The sequence below is a fragment of the Bos indicus genome, chromosome 11 (genome assembly GCF_029378745.1).
Source record: "Bos indicus isolate NIAB-ARS_2022 breed Sahiwal x Tharparkar chromosome 11, NIAB-ARS_B.indTharparkar_mat_pri_1.0, whole genome shotgun sequence".
Lineage (NCBI taxonomy): Eukaryota > Metazoa > Chordata > Mammalia > Artiodactyla > Bovidae > Bos > Bos indicus.
The window spans coordinates 2,652,327-2,658,326 of NC_091770.1; positions in this window are offsets into that span (position 1 = coordinate 2,652,327).

Below are 6,000 nucleotides of genomic sequence, written 5' to 3' on the forward strand. Positions count from 1 at the left end.
GCACAACTAAAGACAGTCCACAAGCAGCAGTGAAGATCCAGCACAGCCAAGAATACAGTAATTTAAAAAAAGAAATTCGTATTTGGGTTGACCACTTAGTTATATGTGTAATTAGTGTGGCCTACCCTCCCCAATCTATTAACTCATCAGTGAATTAATAAAAGTCAGTGTCCTAAGGACCAGAACTCAGATCTGCAATGACTCAATGAAGTGGTAGAACACCTACAGATTAGGGATGGCCTCTCGGCATCCCGAGGCCTGTTTGTCACCGAGTTGGGACATAAGTGTCATCAAGAATTGCAGGCTGGGGGTGGGGGAGGGAGGAGAACCCTGGCATATTTGAGTTGGAATGAAAACCTCTGCCCTTTTGAAACCCAGCTGCACTGTATGACCTTGGGCAAATTATATAATCTCGCTGAGCCTCAAATTCATTATCTGTAAATTGGGTGTGATGGAAGTTACCACGCTGGATTGCTGACTGCATTAAACTAAAGAATGCATAAAAGATGCACAAGCACCTTGCTGACTCTAAAGAGTGCCTTAAGAACAGAAATTACTATTGTTTCGAAGGCTTTGTTATGGCTTGTCCGCAGTGTTCTGGACTGTGTTCTGGTCCCTTTGGAAGAAAGTACCTCTGTCAGAGTTGCTTTCTAAATGAAGTGGAAACCACTGGCTTATGTGAGGATATTGCTCAGGGATCTGGGGTGAAGAGTGGAAGTTGTGTAATGTGCAAATTTTATCACTGGGGTTTCTAATTACAATAATCTATAGTTTTATAGGACTTCTCTGGTACCGCAGATGGTGAAGAATCTGCCTATAATGCAGAAGACCAGCGTTCAATCCCTGGGTTGGGGAGATCCCCTGGAGAAGGGAATGGCAACCCACTCCTGTTTTCCTTTCTGAAGAATCCCATGGAGAGGAGCCTGGTGGGCTACATACAGTCCATGGGGCCACAAAGAGTTGGACACAACTGAGCAACTAAAACACGTAGCTTTGAAGGTCAAACAGCCAAGTAAAGTCTTTGTTGGGTATAATTTTCCTCATTCTCCTTCCTGTGGAAGATGGATGGATGGAGGAGCCCTGACCTCTCCAGGAGGTGGATGAGTGGGGAAGTGCTTAGGTACAGCTGAGCTACAGCTACGAGAGAAGCCATGGGAGGAGGTGGATGAGGTTGGACATTCTCATTCTGTACAGAGAATTCAGAGCCCATCACAACAATGGCAGGCTCTTCAGGGTGACTGGGAGCCATGGGGTCTAGGGAAGCTGTCCTTTGCCTTTGGAAATAAACCTGGTTCGAAGTTCTAAGTCAGTCTGATGATGGCCATTTCCAAAGTCATATAGAGGTTTGTTGGCTCTGGGAGGAAGCCAAGAAGTCAAGGTTAGACTAAACAGTAATGGACAAAACCTGAAGATTAATGTACAAGAAGCCCAGTTATAAAAATATGGCTCTATTTCTTTAAATTGTATTCCACGTAGACTTTCTTTACACAACCATACACATGCATGTCTGGGCTTCCCAGCTTGTACTAGTGGTAAAGAACTCACCTGCCAATGCAGGAGATATAAGAGATGCAGCTTCAGTCCCTGGGTGGGGAAGATCCCCTGGAGGAGGACACGGCAACCCACTCCAGTCTTCTTGCCTGGAGAATCCCATGGACAGAGGAGCCTGGCGGGCGACAGCCATAGGGTCGCAAAGAGTCAGACACGACTAAGCATCTTTGCACACATGTATGTCTGTTTTATAATGAAGATTTCTGTTTTCTGTCATGAAGACTTATGCCCTTTGGTTTCAACACTTCTCAGTGAAAATGACAGCTTGGAAAGCATCAGCAGTAGACATGTTTCAGTTTCGGGACATGGCTCTGTTGACCTTGCCTAGCTGTAGGACCTTGGGCAAGTTATTTTTCCTCTTTGGGACCTGATTTTTCTATCTGTAAAAGGAGAATAATAATAATAACCCTATTCATGAAACTGCTATAAATATTTAAATGAGGAAAGGAGTTCAAAGGGCAGTGCCTGGCACTTAGTACTCACTAGATGGGAGCTTTTTTTTGTTAATAGCCTGTCCCTTCACATTTGAATTGCAATAGCAGTTTCCTCCTAGGCTTCACTGGTGGCTTAGCAGTAAAGAATCCGCCTGCCAATTCAGGAGACCTGGGTTTCAATCCCTGGTTGGGGAAGATCCCCTGGAGGAGGGCATGGCAACCCACTCCAGTATTCTTGCCTGGAGAATTCCATGGATAGAGGAGCCTGGAGGCTACAATCCATGGGACCCCACAGAGTTGGACACGACTGAGTGGCTAACACTTTCATTTTTCTGCTATATATAAAAACCTAGGCCAGACTCCTAGTTGGCCCTTCCTGGTGTCCTGCCCACCCTAGGTCAACTGTTTGGCCTAGGGTACTTTCGTTCAGGCCTGGTCAGTTGCCCACCTCCACTAGAAACCATGAAAATGCTGGTGGGGCAGGTTCCCAGAGGAAAAGTATAAAAGTGTTAGTTGCTCAGTTGTGTCTGACTCTTTGTGACCCCATGGACTATAGCCTGCCAGGGTCCTCTGTCCATGGAATTCTCCAGGCAAGAACACTGGAGTGGGTAGTCATTCCCTTCTCCAGGGGATCTTCCTGACCCAGGGATCAGGAAGCCTGGCCTTCTACATTGCGGACATATTCTTTACCCTCTGAGCTACCAGGAAAGCCCTGGAGAAAAAGGGAGGTGCCATTTCCAGGAGAAGGGGAAGGAAGCTGAGCAGACCAGAACAGAGGCCACTACTACCTCTAATCTTGCTGGTCTGGCCTTTACCTTCCTCCCTTGGTTACCCAGGAAGAATCCAAGATCAAAGGCTTTAAATTAGAATAGAACCTAAGTATCTGATCTGGTTCCCTCAGGTTAAAGATAAAGACCCTGAGGCCTGCTAGATGAGCCGGTTGCCGAAGGCCCACGGGTGTTTGGTGACTTGGAAGTTGTTTGAGCTCTTGGGAATAAATATCTGAACGGCCCTCTCCTTTCTGGGTCAGGCTGGGAGCCAATAAGATTCGGGAATCAGGAACTTGGCTCACTGATCTGCTGGGCTGATTTATTGCCACGTGTGGATTATGGCACGCACTGTGGGTGTGAGGGCCATTTACAAAGAGAGTCTTCTAACTCTCACCCTCCTCATAGGCACTCCCGAAGGGAATTCCAGTGGCTGCTCAGGAGCAGTGCCTGAGACTAGTGTTTTTCAAGTTGTGAATCTGTCAAGACATCAATTTAGTTGGATCAAGATCAGATTTTTTTTTTTTTTTAAGAAATAGAGTAGAGGAGAAATGATATCAAGGGGGCAAATATGAAACAGTTTTCTCAGTTACAATTTTATACATAAAGCTACTGGCTAAATGCTTTCCTCTCATTTCCCATCCTTTTCCCCCAACGGTGTTTTTCCCATCCTCTTTTTAAGGAAAATCCAATTCATTCTACAAACACATATGGAATGCTGAATATTCTGGATACAGAGATGACTATGACATAGTTTTTGCCCTTGAAGTGTTCTCAGCCCAGTGGGAATTGATCTCCAGTCCAGAGTAGGCGAGAGATGAAAATGAAGAGGGCAGAGAGTGGCGGAATACTTTGCAGAAAGACAGCCCCTGGGCAGTGGAAAGGGGGTGAGGGGGACTTTCATGTTTTACTTTATACTCCCTGTGCTATTTGAATTTATTTCAATGAACATATATAACTCAGTCATTTTATAAGCCTAGTAAAAATATAAAAAATACACAAATGGAGAAATGAATGAAGGGTACAGTAATATGAAAGTCCTAGCCTGGGTAAAGGGAAAGAAACCAAGGTTTACAGAGCAGTCCTTAAAAAAAATTTTTTTTTCATTTATTTATTTGGCTGTATGGGATCTTCACGCAGGATCTTTAGTTACGGAGTGTGGGACCTAGTTCCTTGATCAGGGATCAAACTCAAGGCCCCCTGAATTTGGAGCTCAGTCTCAGCCACTGGACCACAAGGGAAGTTTCCAGAGCAAAACTTTCAAACTTGGACCTATTTGGTCCTTTTAATATATCAAGAAAAGTTTCTTGTTCATTTTTTTTTAAATTTTCCTCTTTTAGCTATATGAATTCTTATTCTGGATAGACATCATGGTCAACATTTTGATCATTATTATCATCAGTTTAAGCAGGTCTTCAGTCTACAAAAGAGTTATTGGAAATCAGTAAAATGTTATTATGATCTTCATCTTTAAAGTGGAGAAACCAATGCCGTAAGAGGCCAAGCACTTTGCACCAGTTTACCAGCTGGTGAGGTTCAAAGCCCATGACATTCCCTCCAAGAAAGAGTCAGAGACTAGGGACAATGACTCTGAAAACCGCTCTTAAGTCTGTAAATACTCAGGGTTTGTTATCTTGCTCTTCCTAGTTTTTCTCTAGTGATGAGCCATTGCTGCTGCTAAGTCACTTCAGTCGTGTCCGACTCTGTGCGACCCCATAGACAGCAGCCCACCAGGCTCCGCCGTTCCTGGGATCCTCCAGGCAAGAACGCTGGAGTGGGTTGCCATTTCCTTCTCCAATGCATGAAAGTGAAAAGTGAAAGTGAAGTCACTCAGTCATGTCCGACCCTCAGCGACCCCATGGACTGCAGCCCTCCAGGCTCCCCCGTCCATGGGATTCTCCAGGCAAGAGTACTGGAGTAGGGTGCCATTGCCTTCTCCATTACTTTGTTAAAATAGTAAAGGGTCTTGGGACTGGTAGTCCAGTGGTTAAGACTTCCCCTTCCAGTGCGGGGGTGGGTGGGGGGGTGGGTTCAACCCCTGGTCTGGGGGCTGAGATCCCACATGGCTCTCTGCCAAAAAAGCATAAAACAGAAGAAATAGTGTAATAAATCGAATAAAGACTTTAAAAAAATGATCCACATCAACAAAAGGGGGGCAGTCTTAGTGTTTTGGGAGGCAGAAGGGAAAGCTTGCTAGGGTTGCCAGTCCTGTGGACAGAAGGTGTCCCAGTACTTCTGAGGGGGAGGGAAGCAGGGGAGAGGGATGGGGGCAGAGGCCTGGGCCTGAGGGCCACCCACACACAGCGCTGCCTGAGGTTCTCAAGGGGACCCTGGGTTAGCAGGGGCTCCCCAAGCCTGAGCTTGCACGGTGTTAGGTCTATCTGATCAGGATCCCAATTGAAAGCCTTCTCTCCCTCCCATCAGCCTGAGCCCTTTGGGTGACGCTCCCTGCACTTACACTCCACCAGCCTCCCTGCTTCCTTTCCCACGGAGGCCCACAGGGGCCCCATGTGGTCTTGTTCAGGCCTCAGTGATCTTCCGCTCATCCTCAACTGATTTTCTCCCTCTGCAGGAAAGGGAAGGGAAAGGACAAGAAGACTGGCTGGAGTTGGATGGGGAGACATAGGGGAGCTAAGGACATCTGCACGTCCTCTGAAAATCCTGGCTACCTCTTTCCCATTGTCGTCATGGTTACTGATCAGGTATTGCGCTCTCACCATGGGCCAGACTTCCTCTCACTAGGCACTCAAGGATGTCCCAGAGTCCTAGGTCATGCAAGCAATCTGTGGACAAGCAAACCCTCGAATTGGGCCTCCAGAGCTCTGCCTGAATCCCCATAGTGGGGCATCCTACCTCCCGTGGGCCTGTCCCAAAGGAGAACAACCTGTCCTATGGCAATAGGAAGCTTACCCAACGCATACAAACGCTCCTCCCTCTTGCCACTCTGGCATTTGACTGCCTGTCAGGCACATCCTTTTATGGGCCTGGATCCGCTGACCTGATGTTTTCATCCACTTCTCTGGCTCCATGAAGAGTCTTTCTCACACATGGGGTCCCCATGTCCCCACTCCCTGGGATGACCTGAGTTGGGATGCGAGTCAAGGCAGCATCCAGGGACTTCCGGGGCAGTCCAGTGGTTAGGATTCTGTGCTTCCAGTGCCGGGGAGCATGGGTTCAATCCCTGGTCAGGGAACTAAGATTCCACATGCCCCTAGTCGTGCCTCCCCCCAGAAAAGAGCAGCATCCAG